The sequence below is a fragment of the Lagenorhynchus albirostris genome, chromosome 1, assembly GCF_949774975.1.
Source record: "Lagenorhynchus albirostris chromosome 1, mLagAlb1.1, whole genome shotgun sequence".
In the NCBI taxonomy this organism is placed as follows: domain Eukaryota; kingdom Metazoa; phylum Chordata; class Mammalia; order Artiodactyla; family Delphinidae; genus Lagenorhynchus; species Lagenorhynchus albirostris.
The window spans coordinates 175,440,359-175,453,321 of record NC_083095.1 but is presented as its reverse complement, the minus strand read 5'-3'; the positions used below and the strand labels follow the sequence as shown (position 1 = coordinate 175,453,321).

General features: G+C 44.5%; 1 long non-coding RNA gene across 1 annotated transcript; it reads right to left on the bottom strand.

Annotated features, from left to right (window-relative positions):
* Nucleotides 1–8,356: 8,356 nt before the first annotated feature.
* Nucleotides 8,357–11,367, bottom strand: LOC132504133 (uncharacterized). The gene is made up of 2 exons (XR_009534750.1): nt 11,302–11,367; nt 8,357–8,590 (listed from the first exon to the last, which is right to left on the bottom strand). It is a non-coding gene; the product is annotated as an uncharacterized LOC132504133 (long non-coding RNA).
* Nucleotides 11,368–12,963: the final 1,596 nt, after the last annotated feature.

Genomic DNA, 12,963 nt, shown 5'->3' with positions numbered 1-12,963 from the left:
GTGTCTTCTCTCCATTTGCTTTCCCTCTTCATAACCCTTCCCTCTCTTTATCTGCATCACCTCCTCCTAAGTCATTTCCTATTACTTCTCTGAGAAACTTTTTCATCTGGTCTTTAAAAAGGATCCCTCCTTAATCCTAATGCATTCTACGGAGAACCAGCTTCCTAAAGTCAGAGTAAGATTCCCTGAGAATACCTGGGTACAGGAGACCTGGAAATGCTGGTGTATAATCTTAAAATTCAAATCCTGTTCAGCAGAGCAATACCATCTGAGCTAGCTGCAAATGGTAAATAAACCCAGCTTATAACTTAATGATCCTTGTGTTTGTGTGTCTGTGAATACATTAAGAGCTCTCAAAGAAAATAATTGTGTAATCGTAAGTAAAAGATAGCAGTGAATCACAGGCAGTCACATAGAAACAGGTGTCAGTCCTCTGGCTCTATCAGTGGGGTTATGAGCACAGGGTTCTTCCCCCTTTCAGCTCACGGTGGCAGCGTGAATCCCACTCTGGATGCGGTGGCTCAGGGTGTGAGGTTTGAGGGTCTTCATTACATATTGTCTGCCCTGCAAAAATCATCTGCTTTACTTGGAATTGATTTCAAAGCCAGTTTCATGTGGTGTCTGCTATACCAAAATAAACAAACAAATTAGCCTCTGAGATACAAAAATTTACATGATTCGGTGAACTTAAAAGCTGTTAACTGTGAACTTATTAATTGAAAACCGCAGGACAATAATCAGCATGTCCTTCAGTGGAAAAAAAACCAAATCGCTTGTTTAAAGTGAATTTGTAAGGCAATAAAGATGTGAATTTCAAATAAACCTATGCCTCCAGCCTCTTGATATGATATTTTTAACTTTATCTTTGGGCAGCCCGTGCTTTGTTTGTGGACTATATATTGATTGCTCTCCGAAAAAGTGCGGCAGAACTCTATTTCTCCACACGGGCTTTTTTTTTTCACTGCTCCTTGCAGGTTATCTTCATTCCAGTCATTCTTGTTTCTCTGCCTCCTGTCTAGAGAACTTTAATTAAAATGGTCTGCTAAAGCTTGAATCTCTTAAAGGGAGCGCTTGGAATCTTAAATGACGTTGTCATCACAAAACTCCCGAGGGACATACGCCTTCCCCCTCCAACGTGTGCTCCAAGGGGAATGTTTGTCTAGAAGTTACTAGGGAGCACTGAGGACTGAAACATAACAAACTCTGGGAGGAAAATGACAATGATTTTTACATCCAGGAATTTAATCAGGCGCATTTCTGAGGTTTGGCCAGTCGAGCTGGCCAACCCACAATCCACCATGATCCTCATTTGATCTCAAAAAGAGGTCAGTAGAAGATGATGCTGTCTGTTCGCTGCCCCAACAGGCAGAGCCCATGGCATCTCAGAGCTTGTCTTCCAAACTGTCCCACTGTGGCCGATGTTCAGACTCCCCTGAGAACAAGGTTTCTGAACAGTAGTTTCATGTGATGATAAAAAACATGAAATCTGGCTTAGACTATTAGGTGAAAATTTAGTTAAAAAAAATTTTCAATGTCTATCATGTCACTTTACCAATGCTACTGGTTTCCTGTAAGAATCATATGACACCTTCCCCTTCATTCTTCATCTTTTTCCCCTGTATTTTCCTTTCCTGGTTGACTTATCCTGAGCTACCTGTGAAGTGGAAAAAGCCACCCGTTGCTCTTGATGGTTTCCTTCCTACGGAATTTAATCCTGAAGGTTGTGAGAGTTTCAGAGAAGGCCGAGTGCCATGAGCTCTCAGCTCTCCTGGGTCAGAGCAAGACACCCCCTCCTGCAGTGCTCCATGAGCTGGAGCCCTGGCTTCAACAGCAACTCGGCACCAGCGCCCACGTTCAGGGTCAACAATCAGACTATTTTGAAGAAGACGTTGATGAAGTGCAGAAATTATATGCATGGTTCATTAGGGCCTTGACTACCATGTGCCATTATAATATACTCAACCCACCAAATACAACGCTTTTAAGTGTTCCACTGATCTTTAGACATGCCTCCAAAGCTGACATGCTAAAGCAAACAGAAGGTCCATATGGGTCGAGCATTACAAATGCGTAGCCCATTCCTATGCTCATCCTTGCTTTCCCTCTCTGAAGAAAGCCTTAACAAAAATGTGTTCTCATTTTATAAGACTTGATAGATTTGGAAAGTGGTCAATCAGATGCCAGTCAGATATGTTTTTAAAAGAATGACCTCAACTTCTTTGACATTATTCCACTGACAGGCGGTGGTGGTGGTGGTGGTGGGGGCTTTTCCCTTGAATCTGGGCAACCGGTAGAGTAAAAGATGCTTAGTGACTTGTGAGGCTGGGTCAGAGGAGACTCAGCAGCTCCCCCTCTGGTTCTCTAGGAACATTCTCTCTCCGGATGCTTCTTCTTGGACCCAGCCCCATGCTGTGAGAAGCCTGAGCCACGTGGAGATGCCACATGTCAGTGTTCAGGGGACAGCCACAGCTGAGCCCATGTGCCTGGTGTGTGAGTGAGGAAGCTTCCAGATGATTTCGGCTCCCAGCTTTTTGAGTCACTGGCAGCCATTCACATCTTCCCAGCTGAGACCCCAAACATCACAGAGCGGAGACAAGCCACCCTGCTGTGCCCTGTCCAAATTCCTGAGCCACCATCAGCCAGCATCAATAAAATGCCGGTTGTTTCATGTCACTACATCTACAGATAACTGGGACATAGGAAATAACAGCAGGCAAGGAAGGTGAGTACAGGATAAAAATAAAGACGGTTTCATATATTCCAGACAAATGATTTGAAAGGGGAAAGAAACTCAAAAGCCATTGTCATGTCCTGGAAGGTAGACTTAGATGAAGACATAGAAGGTGGCTTTATTTGCTCTGCAGCTCACACAAAGTTTAGAAGGATAGAAAAAGGTGGGATTACGGAACAAGCTCAATAAGTTCTTGTCAGAATGATACGATAAACCAAATCTCACAAGATGAAATAAAGTAGAGATAAATGTAAAATATTCCATCTGTGTTCAAAAATAAATAACCTGAACAATATGGTATGAAGAAGGCGTGACTTAATTAACCAGCAACACGATAGAAGTTTTCGACGTTGAGAGTAAGCTTCACATAAACCGAGAACCCAAAGAGGTTGCCTTGAGTAAGAAAGTGGTCTGAGGCCACACTGAAAGGAAGAAAGCCGCCGGAATAAGGAATTAGAAGGCGTATTGGAAGGTCTTCCTCTGCTCTCTGGAATCTGGGAGTTCATTCTGGCCATTTCTCTTCAAGACCAACTGAAGCAGGCAACGTGGTCTAGAGGGTACTTGTGAAAGATCTGTCATGGATGGAGAACCTGGATTATTTACTTGGAAAACGACAGTATATGGGTTTCATAATAACAGTCTTCAATTTTATGGAGGCAAGTAAAGTTGCAGAGGTTGAGAGTCCTTGTGTACAGCCCCAAGGATGGCGCCATGAACACCCTGAGTGGAAACTCCAGGAAGCCACACTGAATCAATACAAAGAAGAATTTTACACAAAGTCATCCGAAGTCGTTCATTCTGTCCAAAGCTGGAGCTAAGTGCTGAGAGTGGCAGTGACTATCTCAAAATAAAAAGTGCTTGGTAGAGATGGTGTAGAGGAGATTAAAGAACCCAAAATCTTTACTAGTCATTTAACCACTGAGTTTCTCTGATTCTTTTGGAGATCATTTATAGTTCAACTTGTTCGAATAAAATGTCATTTATTCACTCATTTATTCAACAAATAATTATTAAGTGCCTATGAGCTAGGTACTGCACCAGGCCACGTAGGGGACAGAAGAATGACTAAAAATGTATCCCTACCCTCTAGGATCTCATATTATGGTCAATGGCTTGAGGTAAATATTGGAGTTAAAAGTATAAAGGAAACACCTGCAAAGAAGTAGAGTCAAAATGCTTTTAATTACATGTAGAGTGCAGTGCAGTGATCCTGAGATTTTTCACTGCTGCCTTTTAATGGTATGCTGAGAGAGACCCTGATACACGGTACAAGTAAGAATCTCACATCACTACCTATTTGCATCAGCTTCGGGCTCAGTGTTCGGGTTCTGTTTGAGAAATATATGAAATCTATACTGACATTTTGTTTTGAAGCATTCATTCAGAGCTCCCCAATTCCCCAATTTTCTGATTTTTATCCCCCCTCAAAAGGAGACTTTAGCAATAGGAGGGAGCGATGAATTAAGAAGATTATTTATTGTGGTTAAAGAGGAAATAAATAGAAAGGTAGGACAGCCCCCGGGGTATTCAAACCAAACACAAAGATTACAACATTTATCACTACCCTAATAATACGCCATTCATTGTAACTATCACCTCGGTGATAATTACACGGGCTTTCCCAGGAGAACTCTTAGTAGCATATAGACCTAAGTGACTTACGTAAGGTTGGTTTAGTTTTGAACACACTGGCTGCTCTCTTACTGCTGCAGTGAAATCTCATGCCCCCCTCCCCCTCCCTCGCAAACCCAGAATAGTGGGTGCTTTGACAGTTGGCATCAGGGATCTTCCTCGGCCAGCTGTCAGAGGTGTCTCTTCCTTGGAGGCGGCACGCATTATGGAAGCGACACATGTGTGCAGCTCCTCCCAGCCCGGCGGCCAAGGCAGGCAGAGCAGCGAGCCAGCAGCCCTGGCTTCCCCGTGCAACCGGCTGCTGCACGCCCAGCACCTCGGCTCTTCATCAGGAAGGAGAACAAAGCGTCAGAGGGGGATCTAGGACCATCTTGGCTTTGGGTTTGAGAAGTTTTAGGGTTATTTAGTTCCCCTTCTCATCCCACAGCTGGGACAATCTATTAAACATCACCGAAAGATGGCCATTCAGAGCAGAGAGAGATCACTACTTTGGGGTGACTCCTCATTCTTTTATAAGTTCTCTGTGTATTGAAATAAGACTGGAATCCCTACAGTAGATGATGTGGCCGTCATGGACCCGCCCTCCACTGACTTTAGAACGTATGGAGAGTAACGTATGTCACTCCTCACCTCCAATCTACTCCACCCAGACTAAGCAACTCTCGCCCCTCTTATTTCTTTTAGGGCCTGATTTCCATGTTCTCATCCCGCCACTGTCTGCTTGGACACTTTCTAGCTTTCTAATGGTCCTCTTCATGTGGTCTGCAGCTTTCAACGCTGCGGCTGAGATAACTTCTTCAGGGGGCCGTACAGCTGCCATTTCCTTAAATTGGGCGCATCCTTCCTAGATTTGACATATTTATCTTCTATGTCTTCATTTGTGCCCATTCCAAGGCCAAGTCCAGGCCCACACAGAGCTAAGATTAAAACCCTGATAAAGACCTTCCTCTATGTAAATATAGATCCATTGTTCAAACCGCACAATTCCACCTAACTTCATGATCTAAATCACTGTTTATTTACCTTCTTCCTAAGGATGTTGTTCATGCATTAATTCAACAAAGATTAATTGAGCACCTATTCTGTGCCAAGCACTGCACTAGCTTTGTTAAATTCTTTGCTGAAACCAACTTATGTTAAGACCGTGTCACATTGCCCCCTCCAAGGGGGAGCGAGCTGGGTTTGACGTGGTGAAACCATGCTGTTTCTCAGGCATTCCGCTTATTCTCAAAGTACTCGCAAGCCCTCACGTAAATCATCTGTTTCTGGGGTTGCTGTGGGTCCTATTAAGCTTACCAAACTGGGGTTGCCGTTACCTCCTTTTCTCTGCTTTTTGAAAATCAGGGTGTTTGACCAGCTCCAGTATCCGGACTCTCAATCTATAAATTCTCATAAGCCCTAGGGTAAAATTCACCAAAGCCTAGGGGTCTGGACCCATTTTAAAGGTTAGATGATCTCCTTGACCAACTAGATTTCTATCCTTTCCAGTTCTTGAAGGAGAACAAGGAAGCAAAGGGAGGCTGGGAGGCTCTGTTGCCTCTGACAGCTGTGAACTTCACACCATCTGCTCCAGTCGGGGCCTGGCTCCTTTCTGCCTCTCCTCCAAACAGAAGGAAAAGTTGTTCCTGTTGCCTTCAGTTTCAGCTTTTCCTGGTACACGATGCCCCTTGATAATTTTATGGAGTGGATCCCATATTTTGTACATGCCCTTTTATCAGAGAACACTGTAAAAAGCAGCAAGTTCCCTCTCGTCTCTGCATCTCTTTTCCTTCCTCCGTGTAATCACGTATGGTTGTGTTGTCAGAGTTTGCTTTTCTCTTAGATCCTTCCCTCCTAGTGAAGCACGTTCACGTTTACAGTCTGTAACCAGGAGGCTATAACACATTTCCTTTGAAGTCTTTGAAATCTGCTTTCCTGAAGTCCAGTGTTCAGGTCTAACTGCTGAATATTTAACTTCCTTGCTTCTCTGGACTCCTGGATGAGACTTTCACTTAATTCCAAGGTCTCTGTCGTATCTTCATCCTCAGTAAGATCAGAACAAGTCTGAAGTAGACTGTATCTTCTGAACCAGGAAATGATCAGCTAGGAAAAGCAAGGCTTTATGAGCTCCATGTTGCACTAATAACTGCAATGGTTAGGTAATTGAATTCTAACAACCTCCTGATGATGCAAGTATAATTATTCTCCTTTACAAATGGAGACATGGAGGTTGCCAAGGATAATGTCCTTGCCTGAACTCAGGCAGATAGCTTCTTTCTGGGGCTGACCACGCTTCCCAGCCTCCCTTGAAGTTCAAGCCAATGGAATGTGAATGTAAGCAATTCGTGCCATTCTGGTCCAACCCATTAAAAAGTCCCCCTCACCCAATCCCCACGCTCTTTCTTCTTCCACTGGTGTGATGCAGATGCCGGAGGGTCCTGGAAGCCAAATGTGGAATACAGCAGAGATGAAAGAATGAAGGAAGCTGGGTTACTGAGGCTGTGTTTGAAAAAGAGCCTCCCATTAATCAGGAACACCTTTTTTGAACTTAACATAAGCAAGAATGAATCTTTTATGTCATTGAGACTTGAGGTTTTACCTGCTACTATCACCAATGTTCCCCACATTACAACAGTAAGCGCAATTAAAACTATCTGGAACGAAAAGCCGTATTTAGTTATAACCTCCAATCTTCAGGTTCCTCCTTTATATAATAGGGATGGTAACAGTACTATCTCAGTGGTTGCTGGGGGCGCTATGTGAGATGATGCTGGCAAAGTGCTTGGCAATGAACGGTGCGCCCAACGTTTAGGATCTGCTCAGCAAGTACACAGCAGGACTAATACGATCAAGACATTGCACCTCCCTGGAGCCAGACCTGCCTCTAGAACCACTTTGTAAACGCTTTATAGTGACTTTATCTATGCCATTTCCTTGACTGAGTGGTCTTTTATATCATAACCCCGGCACATTCTTTCTAATTCTCTTTCCCTTACCTACACCTACACGTTCTTCTCTGTGAGTTTTTCCTCAGGTTAGTACAATCCTATATAGAAAAATGAAGACCTTTTTTATTGATTTCTATGGGTGTAATCCATTGATTTCAGATTAAGTATACACTTCCTTCATTGTCATCATGTTACCAAATATAATGATATAGAGTCATCCCTCAGTATTCATGGGAGATTGGTTCCAGGACCCTCATGGATACCAAAATCCAGGGATGCCCAAGTCCCTTATACGTAATGGCACAGTATTTCCGTGTGACAAACGTGCACACTGCAGTAGACTTTAAATCAGCTCTAGATGACTTACAATACCTAATCCAGTGTAAGTGCTACGTAAACAGTTGCTGGCGCATGGCAAATTCAACTTTTGCTTTTTGGAATTTTCTAGAAAATGTTGAATATTTTCTATCTGTAGTTGGTTGAGTATCCAGATTTGGAACCCACAGATATGGAGGGCCGACTGTATTACCTTGGAGATAAGATCTGACTGCTTGGCTAAAATTTTCAAGTGACTTTACTCCAACTTCCGAAATAACATTTAAGGTCTGAGACAGTCTTTTAGAGCAATGCGTCACAAACTTTTATTTGTAGACAAATCACCTGGACATCTTGTTAGGATACAGAATCTGACTCAGTGGAGCTGGGGTGGAGACAGAGATTTTGCAGAATCAACGAGCTTGGAGTAGCAAGACCCTAGAGGTTTATAAAAATATTGGTCAACCACCAGTTTGGTTGCATTTCATTTAATGCATGCCAGGTGATAAACTTATTCTTTGCAAAAGCCAGATAAAGAGGAAACTAAGCCATTCAATATAGAAGAAGAGAAATGAATAGGTCTTTTAGGGCCAGAATAAGAAAAGTCAATGCAGAAAGTAAAACTCCATTTTCAAAAGATTCAGAGAAACAATCTCAGAGTCTTTTAATGTATTATACAAGGAAATAGAGAAATACATTAAGAATGAGAAGGATAAGAGAAAATGTTGTCTTTTATTAGCAGTAGTTCTCAAATTCTCAAATTGAGCGCACATCAGAATCGCCTCAAGGCTGGTTAAAACATAGACTGATTATTCTGTGGTCAGGACTACCTGATAATTCGCATTTCTAACAAGTGCCCAGGTAATGGTGACGCTGCTGGTCAGGGGACCACACATTGAGAACCTCTGGATGAAAGGATGGGAAAAATCGTTGGCAAACGTCCAAAAGGTCAGGTTATTCTATTTCAGTCTATACACAGGGAAACCTGGGAATAGAGGAAAGGAAAATGAAGCAAAATAAGAGAAACAGTTAAAATCCATTCCAGGCCCTGAAAACTTGAACTACAAACACTTAGGAACATGCTCAGAGTAATTTCAGGATCATCAGCTGTCATTTTAAAGATTTTTTTTGAAGGGTAAACAATTCGACCAAAGCAGGAATGGAACAATTCAGATTCTTCTCCTAAAGGGAGAAAGAAATGACCCTGAAAAAGCCTGGACTTCTAACTCCTCTACATAGGAAGTTTGGGAAAAAGACAGAGGAAATCATCACAAAAACTATTGTCAAGCACCTTGAAAAGAAGAGGGCAATGAGTAATAACAAGGATTGCTTTCCAAAGAAAACGTTCTTTCACATCGTTTTGGATTTGGAAAGGATCTTAGAATCACATGGCCCCAGCAGCTTATTTTAAAGCTAAGAAAACTGATGTACAAAGACATTTTTTTGCACCCAAGGTCATGCAGCAGATAGAGATGGGGGTCTCTATCTGGGTCATTCCTGAAGCAGCTGCGGGTTCTGCTGCTTTTAACTGGTAGGCTCAGCTATACCTAGTCCTTGAGCTGGTCTGATGAGGGAAGGCAGCATATTGGGAGCCTCAGTGTACATCGTGGCCAAGTTCAACCCATGTGCAGCATCCTAGGTCCTATTCCCAAGCACTGTCCTGTGCGTCACATGGCCACTCAGACTCTTCCAGTCAGGTGGGACAGGGGTGGCAGAGAGGCAGCTATCTGGCTGTCCTGGAGAAGCCCTGTATCTAACTGCCTTATGACAAGACTGCTCATTCCATGTGTAAAATGGACTCATCAATACCTTGGGGAAGAATAAAGTATATGGTCATCCATCCAGCACTAGTAAGTGCCTACAACACACAAGGGAGCGTTGCTCCGGACACCTGGGAGCATCAAAGGAGAAAAGGTTTCCTTATCCCCAAGTGCTTACTGGGTCCACAGCTGTATCATCAAAGGGCCCTCATCTCCACACTCACAGAACAGAGCACTTAGTACCATCTCTGGCACAAAGTGTGCAACGTGAGGGGGTTTAGAACCCTTCAAGTCCGATACCTTCAGGTTACAGCACCCACAGGTGAGGCTTGGTACATCAGATCATCACTCTTTGGTGAAGAGCTTGGACTAAACTCTGACATCCTGGCTCCTGACTCAGAGTTCTTTCTACTTCACTGCACTGCTGTCAAGACAGATCTTCTTAATGTTAATTAAAGGCCTTCCTATTATTGTCAAACTGAGGGAAGGAGAAAAGGCTGTGGAATACGTGTTTAAGTCACTCTGTTCTGTGAATGGAAGGGATTCTCCACAGCAAGCTCGACTTCTCAACCTCAGCTGCACGCTACACTCACCCGGGGAGTGACGCCTGGCGTCCACCCCAGAGACTTGCACTCAGTAGGCTGGTGTAGTCAAAGCACCGGGGGCTTCAAAAGATGCCCGATGATTCTAATGTATGGACGAAGTTGAGAGAATCATTGCTCTATAGGAATTACCCTGAGTCCATTTTGACCTAATAGAGGCAGAGAGCTTCAGAGATGCTGGCGGTGTGGCTTCTTACAAAGAGAGCACACATCCCAATAAAGGAATGAAATCCAGAATCTCCTGCTTCCACTCGTGAAGGGAATTTCCAGGCAAGGGGAAAGGCTGAGGGTCCTCCATGCCCTTCGTCCAAGGTTCAGCTTTCCTCGGGAGTCTCTTCTACTACCATCACCACCACCACCACCATCGCCATCACCACTGCATGTTCGCATCAGCCGTGGCCCAGAGGCCTTTCCTTGGCTCCTGTTGTGCAGTTGATAAAGGCTCTAACATCAGTCATATTGCAGAGAACAAGAGGAGAGAAGCAGAGCCAGAGCATGGGATAGACATATTCTGCCTTCCAAAGTACGGCATCTGGACTCTACCTGAGCCCCTTGCTCCCTGACATATTGCCGTTCCAGTCATGAGTCCAGGAGAGGGGTCCCTTCCAGGGAAGCCCCCTCTCAACCCCCCTTTAATGTTCTGTCTCTTTTTCCCAGTTGAGATCAGGCTCTGCGTGGCTCTCCAGCAGCGCCTTCTGTGACGAGGGAAACATGCTGCACCGCCCTGTCCCATGTAGCAGGCACTAGTCAACACCAGCTACAGGAACTACTGAGCTAGTGCAACCATTGAACTGAATTCTTGTTGTATTAATTTTAATCAGTTTAAATTTAAGTTGATATATGTGGCCAGTGGCCCATGTGTTCGATGGGAACACAAGAGGATGCTGTCTAGGACATATTCTATTCTGCAATACTTTACAGCCTCACTCGTGTAGCTCTTAGTTCTGAAATGAAAAAAAAAAAAAAATAGTGCCCTTTTGTGGAGTTGCTTCAGAAAGGACAGTGAAACACTGTCCATGACCTCAACATGAGCTAGAAGGCTCTGCCACCTGGCCAAGACACGACCCAGGTAAAAGTTAAACGCATCATTGGCAAAAACCTCTGACAATCCAACACTTTATTTGAACTGGGGAAAAAGTCAAGTCGCAATGTTGCAATAACCACCTTTTTTCAAGTTTCCAGCACTTCCTGATTTCTTTGGTATCAAATGACTCTGCCTGTCACATTCCTGTTACATTAGCACTTCCTGGTTCCATAAATACTGGAAATAGACATTCGGGATCCCCAAACCAAACAAAGCAAAACACCCAGGTTTTTGTTTTTAGTAACTTAACCTTTTGAACCTCCTTGTTGTTCATTCCAATGGGTAACAAGGGCTGGACTTAGATCCTCAGATAATCTGAAAAACAAGGAGGGCTGGATTTAGATCCTCAGATAATCTGAAAGACAAGGAAGCAGTATTTGACTCAGAGTTGGAAAGTAAATGATTAGTTAAGATCTGCAATTAACATCTGAGCTCATTAAACCCTTAACAGTTGCCTTGGCCGAACTGACTTGCCCCCTACCCGGTTTCCCTCCCTCTGTCCGGCCCCTCCGGCTCTGTGCCCTTGTGGTTAAGAGCTGACCTCTGGACTCAGATTGCCTAGAGCTGGAGACTCACCATGGTGGCTGGGTGGCCTTGGGCCAGCTACTTAATCCCTTGCCTGCATTTTCCTCACATGCTAAGTGGGGATGATAATAATCTCATTCACAGAGTTAAGAAATAGATGAGTTCATGCTTATAAAACACTTAGAAAAATGCCTAGTACATACTCATTTCTTCATTCACTTAAGCCATTGCAACTAGTGACATTAAATTTTTACTCTGCAGACCACTGGTTATGTAACCTTCATCTACCTGCTTCCCTTCTAGGAACCTCGGTTTGTCTCCATTGAAAAACGACAATACACTCATGCTCAGAGGGCTGTCGTGAAGAGTGGAGGAGAGGATGGAAGTGGCATTAGACAGGAAGCAGGTGGACGTTCCCAAAGGTTCAAGGGCAATGGCAGCTGGGCTCCCCCATTGCCTCAGGAGGGTCCAGGTCTACATGCTGGACCTCAGCTTCGTAGACTTGAAATCTAATGGGCAGCACAAGCGGCAGACCCATCCCGCCGGGGGGAGAGGGAACTGACCACAGCCGTGCCGTGGTGCACTCCAGACAAAGGGGTTTCCTGGGCACAGGTGGTGACTCCACGTGTGTCCCTGTCTGCAACAGGCTGAGGATCCAAGCTGGGGCCAGACTGGTTCCTTCCTCTGGCCTGAGCACTCTCTCCCATTCGGTGTTGAAATAAGCATCACCAAAATCTTGCCCCCAAGACCCACCCACACGGATTGCTGACAAGCACGTTGCTTCATAGATGCGCACATGCTCACCGGTTATTTCCTCGTCCTGAGGACCAGGAAGTCATCTGGTCCCTTTTTACTTGTCTCCATGCTCATCTTTTAGATGTCAGTGTCAGCGTTTGATGCTCACAGAGTAAACTTTTTGCCTCTCGGTTCTCAGGGACTGCTTCCCAAGTGCCTATAAGACAAGGCTAAACAAATACGTGATTGCTTTTATGCAGCTAGTGATTTAAGGTGATTTCAGTTACCTCCTGAGAGAGTCTGAGGCCATCTTTGTCCCTGGGGTGTGTTTATTTGTTTCTTGGTGTGACAGATGCCTTCTCTTTGATCCTCCAGAACCACACTCTGTCTTCTCCACCCTCCTTCCTGCCCCAGAAGGCTGATGGAGATGGATTCCGTCAATGGACTCCCCGACTCCAGACTTGGCGGAAGGCAGGGAGGGAGGAGAGGAGCTCAGGTTATTTACTGCCCTCAGCCCCATTTCTGAGATATTGCGATGGCCTATTTGCGTTGCTCAAGCCAACGTCCCTGCCCCTCTCCGGAAGGTCTCCGCTATTAGTGGCTTAAGAATTCCAGACATCACTCCCTCCCGTCGTCTCCCCAGCCTTAGTCA